Here is a 12,432-nt window from a genome sequence, read left to right as displayed (position 1 = left end):
ACACTCAGATACTACCTCACACTGGTCAGAGTGGCTAAAATGAACAACTCAGGAAACAACAGATGCTGGAGAGGATGTGGAGAAACGGGGACCCTCTTGCACTATTGGTGAGAAGGCAAACTGGTGCAGTTATTCTGGAAAACAGTGTGGAGGTTCCTTGAAAAATTAAAAATAGATCCACCCTATGTGCCAGCAATAGTACTACTAGGAATTTATCCAAAGGATAAGGAGTGCTGATTCATAGGGGCACTTGTACCCCAATGTTTATAGCAGTGCTTTCAACAATAGCCAAATTATGGAAAGAGCCTAAATGTCCATCAACTGACGAATGGATAAAGAAGATGTGGTTCACATATACAATGGAATACTACTTGGCAATGAGAAGGAATGAGATCATGCCATTTGCAGCAACGTGGATAGAACTGGAAGGTATTATGCTAAGTGAAATAAGTCAGTCAGAGAAAGACAGATATCATGTTTTCACTCATATGTGGAACTTAAGAAACTAACAGAAGACCATGGGGGAAGGGAAAGAGAAGAAAATAGTTGTAATCAGAGAGGGAGGGAGGGAGGGAGGGAGAGAGGCAAACCATAAAAGACTCTCAAACACAGAGAACAAACTGAGGGTAGATGGGGGGAAGGGGGAAAGGGGCAATGGGTATTGAGTAGGGCACTTGTTGGGATCAGCACTGGGTGTTGTATGTAAGCCATGAACCACAGGAATCTACCCCCAAAACCAAGAGCACTCTGTACACACTGTATGTTAGACAATTTGACAATAAAATATTTTAAAAATATATACATATAGAAAGAAAAAAGCCAAACTCATAGAAACAGAGAGTAGAATGGTGGTTGCCAAGGACTGCAGTGTAGGAGAATTGGGGAGATGCAGTCAAAGGGTACAAACTTCCAGTTATGAGATGAATATGTTCTGGGGATCTAGCATTCAGCACAGTAATTGTAGTTAATAACACTGTATTATATACTTGAAAGTTGCTATGAAAATTTATCTTAGGGATACCTGAGTGGTTCAGTCAGTCAAGTGTCCAGCTTTGGGTCAGCACATGATCTTATCGTTCATGAGTTCGAGCCCTACATCAGGCTCTGCAATGACATTGTGGAGCCTCCATTGGATTCTCTCTCAAAAACAAACAATAAACAAGAAAGGAAGGAAAGGAAAGGAAAAGGAAAGGAAAGGAAAGGAAAGGACAGGAAAGGAAAGGAAAGGAAAGAAAGAAAAAAAGAAAGAAAGAAGGAAGGAAGGAAGGAAGGAAGGAAGGAAGAAAATATATCTTAAGTGTTCTCACCACATGAAAAATTTGTAATTATATGAGGTCATAGATGTGTTATTTAACCTTATTTGTGGTAATCATTTCACAATATACACATGTATCAAATCATCACATTTGTACACCTTAAACTTATACAATGTTATATGTCAAGTATATCTCAGTAAATCTAAGGGGAAAAAAACACACTCCAGTAAGTACTATAAAACAAAAAGGCAAGAAAATAAAAAGGCAAATACTGGAAAGGAAGAAAACTATTTTAGTTCACAGAAGACATGATTGTGTAAATAGAGAATCCTAAGGAAACTACAAAAATTACTAGAATAATTAAAGTTTGAAGGTCAAAATATAAAATTTATATTTTTATATAGCAGTCACAAATAATTAGAAAATAGAGCAAAAAAGTTATTTACAATAGCATCAGAAACATAAAATAATTAGGAATAAATTTAACAAAGGTTGGGTGAGACCTCATATTGGAACTATAAAATATTGCTGAGAGATATTAAAGAAATCCTAAATCAATAGAAATAGATGCCATGTACATGGATTAGAAGACTTAATATTGTTAAAATCTCAATTCTCCCCAAACTAGTCTATAGATTTAATGCAATCCGTATCAAAATCTACACCAGCTTTTCTGTAAGATTCAATAACTTGATGCTATGAAAATATAAATAATGTGGAGTGGTCAATCCAACACTGAAAAAGAAGAACAATGTTAGGGAATTCACACTAGTTGACTTTAATTTCTTATAAAGCTACAATAATCAAGACATGTGGTATTGGTTGCCTCTGGGTTGGCTGCAAAGGGACATAAGGGAACTTTTGGGTGCAAAGTAAAAGTTCTATATCTTCACTGAGGTTATAATTTCACAGGCATATAATTTTTCAAGATAAATATTTGCGTACTGGCCTGTCCATTCTCGGTACTTGAGATACATCAACAGACAAAAAAAGAAGCAGCAGAAGCAGAGGAAATGAAGAAGGAGAAAGAAGAGGAAGAGAAAGACGAGAAGAAGGAAAAATGCCTGTTTTCATGATAGGAGTCAGGAGAAAGAGACAGATAATGAGGAAAAAGTATAATAAAGAAATTATATGATATGTTACAAAATGACAGTATTGTGGGAAAGAGAAAAGTCCAGTAGGCTAAAGGAGCTGTGCTGGGAGGATGCAATTTTATACTGAGTGATAAGATCTCAGCAGAGCAAAGACTTGAAAGCATATTCCAACTTCTTAGAGGAAAGAGCGTTCCAGGCCCTCAGTACTAGGAAGTGCAGGGAGGCCAGTCTACCCACAGGGTAGCTTTCTTAGTGCAATGCCAATTGAACAGAACTTTCTCTAAAGATCTAGTGAAAACTCCCTGAGCTGTTCTACCTGAGCTCAGTGCAGAACCTGCTGTCTAATGGCGTATGTTAACCCAGGGAGCAGGGGAAAGAGAGAGAATTGTGGCTTTTTTATACCGGTTATCTCATTCTGTGTATAGTTCAATGTTGAGGCGGGAGGTAAACAATCTCATTGCTGAGCTCTGGTCAGTTACCTGGCAGGGAAAGACACTGGTGCACTCTCAAAAATTTTGTTTCTGAGAGGTTAAAAACAAAAAACAGAACAGAACAAAACAAACAAATAAAAACAGTGTTCACTTCCCAATGGCTCTCAGGTCCCAATCATCCCCTGCACTAGGGCAGAGAAGTGCAACTTAGGACAAATAAGAATGCTCTAAGCCCTTGAGAGCCCTCCAGGAGTAGGCAGGTTGCTTCTGGAAAGAAAAGAGTAGGAAGGACCATAGCCAGGGTGCACAGTTTTGAAGGAAGTGGATATTTACTTATTTCCCAGAATATTAGCACCTGGTGTTGTTTTCTAGAAGATAGTCTATTTTTCTTGCTGTGTCTGAAATGGGAACTAGTGTAATAATTACAAACATCAGTTGGTCTAGCCAGTTCAAGCAGCTTTCCTTAATAATATCTTTCTTTTTGTTTGTTTTTTAACCTCAGGTCTTCATAAAGGCAGCCAAGTATTAGTTGGAAAGAACTGAGCCAACACTATGATTCCTAAATAGGCATAAATGCCAAATACAAAAGAAAGCACAAATTTTGGACACCGATCCTTCCTCTCATTGACACAGCCCAGCTTAAGAGAGACATATCTAGAAATAAGAGCAGTAAGCAGAGCTTGAAACCATTTGCTTAGAGGTATGAAGCAAGGAGGAGGAAATTTAGTCACTATTTTATAGCTCACTCCTGCTACTAATAACGTAACTTAGTCTAGTTTCCTAATCTAGACTAGTTTAGATTTGAAACTAATTTGACTAGTTTCCTTAGTCAAATCCCTGTTAAACTGGCCTGTCCTGTCACTGTGGATTCAAGCCAGAGCTTAATGAATTCATAGAAATAGAGATGCACCTACTTCGTGGCAATTAATTTCTAGTTCTACTGCTTTAAGAAAACATTTGGTGTTTACTTAACAATGCTTATCAAATCAAAAATAATGTGAATTAATGAACATGAAATGTTATCTAATTTTCTTATCGGTAATAATGCTGGTTTCCAGTACCAAACACTTTGGAGCGAAACATTTAACCAGTATGTTTCCCACGTTTTCTCCCCATTGTATTCAATTTTAATTTGTGTGACAAGTTTCACCTCACAAAGTGCTTCCTCCTATTTGATTCTTCCTAAATATACATTGAAGTCTGTTTATTAGTTTTAAATTTTTTCAATGTTTATTTATTTTTGAGAGAGAGAGTGAGCAGGGGAAGCACAGAGAGAGAGGGAGACACAGAATGTGAAGCAGGCTCCAGGCTCTGAGCTATCAGCACAGAGCTGGACACGGGGCTCGAACTCACAAACCGTAAGATCATGGCCTGAGCCAAAGTCAGACGCTTAACCAACTGAGCCACCCAGGCACCCCCATTGAAGTCTGTTTATATATTAATTTCTGTTAGAACCATAAACATCTCCTCCTTAATGTCTCCTTTCCAAAGGACCAAAAAGGCCTCTTGAGTGGCTATAAATGTCTCTTTATAAACACTTAATTAAAAACTGTGTCACAGTTAGCGTCAATCTGGTCTGCACTCTCATGCCAAAAAGCAGTCTTTCAAGCTGTGCATTTTACTATTAACTTTCCAGTGTAGCTTTAGAATCTCAATCAATTCTTTAAGAAATGCAAATGTTCTTTTCCCTTTGGCTTAGCAGTAGCCACTGGGAAATGCATATGTGTAATTTCTTCCTGGTTATAACATGTGCCATAAAAATAATCAAAGCTAGATGCCAAAGAAGATATTCCAGAGCATTTTTCCAACATGCTGTAGGAGGCTATTTAACTTTCAGCCTTCCCCTTGGCCCAGCCAGGTGGATAGTGAAAGTGCCTGCATGAAAATGCTGCCTGTTCACAGGATTAATCCTAATGCGTTCTCACTTCTGCTGTTGAGCCTCTTGTCTACAGCACCTTCTCCCTTCAACCTACTCTCTTGCTAGGTGTTCTAAGGTTTCTCCTGGCCTGCCTCGGACAGCCCTCTAGCTTCATCATCTGCATCCCCATAACACCCAACCCCAGTAACATATCTATGCTCTAATCACTAGCAATTCCCAAACACACTGTGGGGTGTTTGCTCCCAGGCCTTTGCACACATTCCCTCTGCCTGCAACTTCTTTGTACCCCTGGTGCTCTCCCACCCATCCCTCCAAACTCAGTTCATCTCCTCAGCCATCTCCTCTGTGAAGTCTCTCACTTCTCTCCCCCATCCTGAGCAGAGGGGAGAATTGTCTGCTAGTTCTCATAGCACCATGGGGCCCTTCTCTATCCTAATATTTATCACATAACAGTTACTTATTAATTTCATTACTGTCTCCCCACTAGTCTGTGAGCTCCTTTAAAGTGAGGATGTTTTTCATTCTTATATTCCCAGCTGCTAGCACCATGGCTGGCAATTGGCAAGTAATCAAGAAGTCTTTATGGAATGAACAGAAGGGGATACAAATGTGGTAAGTATGGATTTTCCAGCTCTCCCACACACCTGGAAGGTTGTTAATCCCACACTATGGAAATGGATGACCTCTGCTCAAAGTAGGCCTAAACCCCTGACCAAGAAAAGAAACCTAGAAATGATACCATTTCTCGATGCCCTCTCACCAATTCTTATCTCTGCGCTTGATGGGATATGGGCATGAATCATGGAAGCATATATACCATGAAGGGATCTAGAATACACCACTATGGCATAAAAATTATTTTGAGCTGAAAGCATTTGAATTCCTGAAATGCTTTTTCTGGCTAAAAGCAGAACTACTAAAAAAGACTCAAAAGAACTCAGTTGTCATAAATCCTCTCCCCAGTAGCAGTCATGGAAGATTCACTCTTCCACCCAAACAGACATTGTCAAAAAACTGTATCTCCTATCTATTTTCCCAAAAGCCCATTTATCTTTCCAAAAAGTCACTTGTTTTGCCTTAAATGCCCTTTGATCCCCACCCTTTCCCCTATTAAGGAGTCATTTGTTTTCCATAAGTGCGCTTCTTCCTCTTACTTTTCCGTATTAAGATGGTAAATAAACCCCAAATTCTAATCACCACTTTGAGTCACATTGTTCTGTGAACTCCCATGCATATACTTACATGAGTAATCTGTCACTAATCTGTCTTGCCAGTTTAATTTTGAAGGTCTCCAAACACTGAACCTAAGAGGGTAGAGGCAAACTTTTTCCTCCCCTATACACACACTAATCTATAGGTGTGTATATTGTATTTATACACATATATAGTGTATGTGTATACATACAGGCATGTGTATATATATGTCTATATACACATAGTCACATGGACAACTGCTTGTGCCTACAGAGGGCTTCTATGAGAGATTCGACTTGAAGGAAGAGGTCTATAGCTAAAACAAACAAAAACAAATAAAACACCAATCCATAAAATGAGGCCATTTGCTTTGATGAAATTCCATCTAGTTTTACAAAAATATGAATGGCCTAAAATCAGACCAGCAGGCTGGAAGGTGACCTATAGCTCCCAATGTAGTATAGGAGAAACAAATCCAAAATTAGAGACAAGAGACTAATATCTGAGCCCTGCTCTACTGGATGTGATTGTCTCCCCCGTAAGATTCCCAAGCTGCTTGAGAGCACTGACCCTTTCTGCTTTGTATATCATGGAAATCTCAGACTGGAACATAGTAGCTATTTGATGACTAGCTGTTGAACAAAGAAATGAACAAAGTCTCCTGTGTTTGTCTAAAGAATTCTGGATTCTCAACTTGCTACAGTAACTTTTCTAAGCTGCAGTACTTTAAAGATAATAACAATACATATACCAGAGAGTTGTTTTAAAGCTTAAGTAAGATAGTTCATGTAAAATACATTAACATAATCCCTAACACAAAAAAGTGTCCAGTAAGGATTTTTTAATAATTTTTTAAAGTTTATTTTAAGAGAGACAGTACACGAGTTGAGGGAGGGGGGAGAAAGAGGGCAAGAGAATCCCAAGCAGGTTTCATGCTGTCATGAAACCCATGTACCACAAGATCATGACCTGAGTCAAAATCAAGAGTTGGACACTTAACTGAATGAGCCACCCAGGAGCCCCCATTTTTATAATTAATTTTACTGTTAGTACTCCCTGGGCAGGAAGTTTCTCATAGAAGTACTTTTTTTTTTCAAGCCCTTAGAGGCAAGGTAGATGAAAGCTGGTTATTCCAGGCAAATTCCTTAACTTCTCTGAGTCTATAGTCATGCCTTCCTTCCAGGGTTGTTGTGGGGATAAGTAAGGTAGCATAGATATTCATATAGGTGGCTTTCAATAAAGATCAGCCAACTGTCAATCAACATGATCTTATTGGTGATGACAATGTTAATGGCTGCGCTTGTGGTACACATTCTGTGAGTCTACATAGATCATTCAGTCCTCATAAGGTAAGCTTTATTAGCCCTATTTTATGATGTAGAAACTGATACTTATAAAGGATAAGAAACCTGCTTGACGTCACACAGCTAATAAGCAGAGCAGTAGGATTAAAACTGACATGTACCTTGCCCCACAGCACACAATCTTTTCTGTTTCAGTCCTGCTACTTTTGCAAGCCCTGACCCACGAACACTTGCCTACCCTGTCTGCACTGTCCCCAGGAGGGACATGTATTGGAAAGAACTTTACCCTGCATGTCAGGGCTGAGACCCAGCACACCTCCACCCCTCATGAATCTGTCAGCCACGGAGACTGCCCATGGTAGGCAGGGGCAGGGCTGTCCTTCATGTGGCTTGTAATAGAAGCAAATTTGTCACCCACTCATAAGTAAGTGTAAAGAATTTCCAGTCTGCATTTTAAATTGGCCTCATTTTTGTACCATTTTATTTCTACCCTGTTTCTTTTTTCTCAACTTTTTCTGGTCTGTACTTTATGTATGTTTGTTAGAAATCTTAAAGCATGTTTGGAGTAAGGTAGGAATATGATATATAAGCCAACAAACATATTCCACAGAGGATTCACTTGAATGCCCCAGGAAAATCTAGAGAGAACACTTCACAACAAAAGCACTGTAATAGGAAACAGAAGCCCTGTATCCTAGCCCAAGTCCCTGCTGAGTGCAAGGTGAGTTACACAGGAAAACTGCACACCTTCACAAAAAAGCTACACCAAACTGCCTCACTGAGCCTCAAGAAGTTGTGAATGAGCTTGTGACCGTCCTGGACACAGGTCTCCAGGCAAACCAGAGACAGAGAAGAAACTGAGGTTTAGAAGCCTAACCTTATGGAGCACATAGGTGGCTCAGTTGGTTAAGCATCCAACTCTTGATTTCAGCTCAGCTCATGATCTCATGGAGTGAGATTTTGAGTTTGAGCCCCACATCTGGCCCTGTCCTGACAGCATGGAGCCTGCTTGGGATTCTCTCTCTCTCTCTCTCTCTCTCTCTCTCTCTCCCTCCCTCCCTCCCTCTCTACCCCTCCCCAGCTCTCATGTGTTCTCTCTCTCTCTTACTCTCTCTCTCCCATTACAAATAAACTTAGAAGAAGAAGAAGAAGAAGAAGAAGAAGAAGAAGAAGAAGCAGCAGCAGCAGCAGCAGAAGCAGCCACCACTTAACTTTGTACAACAGTACAACTGGGGCAGGAAAATAGAACCAGTGACCATAGGTGGATATAGGCTTGAAAGAAGGTCCAGAGGCTTCTCAGAAGGCCTCAGGTGGATATAGGCCTTCTCAGAAGGTCCAGTGCCTACCCAAGAGCCACCAGCACCTCCCAAGACAGAAGAGAGGTGCCGCATCCCAAGAAACAACAGGGAGCAAGATTTAGGCATTGTTTTCAGAGACACAGAGTCTACCTTAAATCTTGCTGCCTTTTCAAGGCAAGTGTCACCAGTGCATGGTGAAACCTAAATTTTGTCAGAAACAAACCTAACGTCAGGTCTAGGCAGGTGCTGGTGACATTTTCATTGCACAAGGGAAGGTGGGTATTTTTAAAACATAAATTAAATCATGTATGTATCCCCTTAGTCTAAAACCCTACAGTGATTTCACTTAAAATATCATTTATCAGGGGCCAACATGGTGGAGAAATAGGGGGATATGTACTTGCCTCATCTCTCAAACAAAGAGGTACAGAACCCAAAGGACTTTCAACACCAGAGCCTGGGAGGAAAACAGACTGAATCTACTAGGAAGAAAATGGGAAAGCTGGAAAAAAGATGGGTGGGTAACTCCAAACTGGGGGAGATAAAAAAAAAAAAAAGGCCGCATGGGCACGGAGGGGAGGGACTCCCTTCTGGGGAGAGACAAAGGAAAGAGAAAGAGCAGCTAGGGAAGTGTAGGACCATTTCTGGACAGGAGAGAGACCTCGGACTGAGACTGAGAGGGATCCGATCTCTAACCGCGGGGCTTTCTTCCGACTGGGGCCAGCTCCTTTTTTGCGCACTTGGGGAGGAGGGGAGCCAGGGGCCTGGGTGTAGGTCAGGGGCTCAGACCACAGTTGGCAAAAGCAGTTCCTTCCCTGGAGGGCTGCATGATAGTACAAAGCCTGCCTGCATCCTCAGTGGCTGGGCCAAGGGCACAGTCTGCAGTAGGAAAAGGCAGCCGTCTCCCTGGAGTGCTGTGGGAAAAGACAACCACCAACCCCAGGGGCTCACGGCAAGGGTGGCAGCTCTCACTCCTCAGTAGGAGAAGGCGGTCCTCCCTGAAGTGCGGTGGCACAAAGCCAGCCGGGACCACACATCGGCCACACTGAGAGGCGCTTCCCCAGTGCCAGAGCACACGGAGCGGGACTTTGAATCCTAGCCAAGCCTAGGTTCAGGGCAGTTGGTGGAGCGAGAAGGACTGCCCTGTCTGCGCCCCTGGCACAGGGAGGATGACTCAAACGGAGTCCACCGGGTCGGCTCCATGGAGAAGAGACTGGGGGGTCACCATTCCCCGCCCCCCCCCCAACAAAGGCGAGGCCTCAGGGACCACTCCCAGGGCTCATAGCTGAGGTGGGTCCAGATTACAGCACACCATGCCCCTTCACACTGGGTAAATGCGTATCCACCAGAGAGGCACAGACCCTGCAGACAGCTACTCCCGACAAACTCTGCAGCATGGCCTGGACGGACTCTAGATCAATTCTGGATGTATAGATATATTCTCCCCCCGCCCCCACTTCTCCTCCTTATCTCTTCCCATCCCTAGGCTGGTTACTCTGGTTATTGGTCTGTCTAAACAGACATATTTAATCCATTGTCTTGCTAGTGTTCTACACCTCCTTCTTTACCCTGCTTTCTCTCTCTCTAGAATAATCAAGCCATATAGTTTCTCTGTCTGGGTAACTTTATCTTCCTTCTGTTTTCCCTGCCCCCTTTCTTATTATCCTTTCCCTCTCTCTGGATTAAGCCTTTCAGTCTTTCGGCCTAATCAATGTTTACTTTTTCTCACCCCCACCCCCACCCCCACTTCCCTGTATGTGCTCTTCCATCAGCACCACCTCCACCCTCCTCTTTACTTGTAGTCGGTGTTTGGGGTTTTTTGTTTTTAGTCTTCAGTTTTTTGTTTTTGTTTACTTATTTGTGTGTTTGCGAGTTTTTATGTCCTGTTTGTCTGTTTTCCTTTACAGGGCTACTCCAAGGAACAAATCAAAGCACACCTGTTGGAGGGTCCAAAATATCACTATGAGTAGGGTAATAAAAAAACCAAAGTCACAACAACAGAGAGCAAGTAACAATCTCTGAAAAAACACCTCCTGAAGGGCCAGGCCCTGGATGGTGTTTGACCGTCCTTTAATAGAGCAGTGCTCCCAGGTGCAGAGCACACAACAAGTTTTTAAAATGCATAAGGGACAGAGAACTAGCCAAAATGATGAAATGGAAGAATTCTCCTCAAAAGAAACTCCACGAAGTGGCAACAGCTAACGAATTGATCAAAACCGATTTAAGCAATATAACTGAACAATAATTTAGAATAATAGTCATAAAATTAATTGCTGGGCTTGAAAAAAGCATAGAGGACAGCAGAGAATCTATCGCTACAGAGATTGAGGGACCAAGAAATAGTAATGAGGAGCTAAAAAATGCTATAAATGAGGTGCAAAATAAAATGGAGGCAGCCACAGCATAGATTGAAGAGGCAGAGGGGAGAATGCCTGAATTAGAAGATAAAATTTAGGAAAAGGAGGAAGCTGAGAAAAAGAGAGATAAAGAAATCTAGGAGTATGAGGGGAAAATTAGAGAACTAAGTGATGCAATCAAATGGAATAATATCCGTATCACAGGAATTCCAGAAGAAGAGAGAGAAAGGGGCTGAAGGGTACTTGGACAAATCATAGCTGAGAACTTTCCCGATCTGGGGAAGGAAACAGGCATTGAAATCCAAGAGGCACAGAGAACTCCCTTCAGATGTAACTTGAATTGATCTTCTGTATGACATATGATAGAGAAACTGGAAAAAAATACAAGGATAAAGAGAGAATTCTGAAAGCAGCTAGGGATAAACGGGCCTTAACATACAAAGGTAGACACATAAGGGTAGTAGCAGACCTATCTACTGAAACTTGGCAGGCCAGAAAGGAATGGCAGGAAATCTTCAAGGTGATGAATGGAAAAAATATGCAGCCAAGAATCCTTTACCCAGGAAGTCTGTCATTCAGAATAGAAGGAGAGATAAAGGCTTTCCCAAACAAACAAAAACTGAAGGATTTCATCACCACTAAACCAGCCCTACAAGAGATCCTAAGGGGGACTCTGTGACTGAAATGTTGCAAGGACCACAAAGAACCAGAGACATCACTACAAGCATGAAACCTACAGACATCACAATGACACTAAACCCATATCTTTCAATAATAACACTGAATGTAAAGGGGCTAAATGCTCCAACCAAAAGACAAAGGGTATCAGAATGGATAAAGAAACAAGACCCATCTATTTGCTGTCTACAAGAGACTCCTTTTGGACCTGAGGACACCTTCGGATTCAAAGTGAGGGTATGGAGAACTATCTATCATGCTACTGGAAGTCAAAAGAAAGCTGGAGTAGCTATACTTATATCAGACAAACTAGACTTTAAATTAAAGGCTGTAACAAGAGATGAAGAAGGGCATTGTATAATAATTACAGGGTCTATCCATCAGGAAGAGCTAACAATTATAAATGTCTATGCGCCGAATACAGGAGCCCCCAAATATATAAAACAATTACTCACAAATATAAGCAACCTTATTGATAAGAATGTGGTAATTGCAGGGGACTTTAACACTCCACTTACAGAAACGGATAGATCATCTAGACACACAGTCAATAAAGAAACAAGGGCCCTGAATGATACATTGGATCAGATGGACTTGACAGATACAGTTAGAACTTTTCATCCTAAAACAACAGAATATACTTTCTTCTTGAATGCACATGGAACATTCACCAAGATAGATCACTTACTGGGTCACAAAACAGCCCTTCATAAGTATAAAAGAATTCAGATCATACCATGCACACTTTCAGATCACAATGCTACAATACTTGAAATCAACTATAGGAAAAAGTCTGAAAAACCTCCAAAAGCATGGAGGTTAAAGAATATCCTATTAAAGAATGAATGGGTCAACCAGGCAATTAGAGAAGAAATTAAAAAATATATGCAAACAAATGAAAATGAAAATACAACAATCCAAACCCTGTGGGATGCAGCAAA

General features: G+C 41.2%; 1 protein-coding gene across 5 annotated transcripts in view; it reads right to left on the bottom strand.

The window, feature by feature from the left end:
• Nucleotides 1–12,432, bottom strand: part of CRH (corticotropin releasing hormone) — a 324,530-nt gene that overhangs the window by 74,413 nt on the left and 237,685 nt on the right. The gene's annotated exons all lie outside the window — the stretch shown is intronic.

Source organism: Panthera uncia, chromosome F2 (genome assembly GCF_023721935.1).
Source record: "Panthera uncia isolate 11264 chromosome F2, Puncia_PCG_1.0, whole genome shotgun sequence".
Lineage (NCBI taxonomy): Eukaryota > Metazoa > Chordata > Mammalia > Carnivora > Felidae > Panthera > Panthera uncia.
Note: the sequence above shows the minus strand (reverse complement) of the source record. Positions and strands in the feature narration are given on the sequence as shown.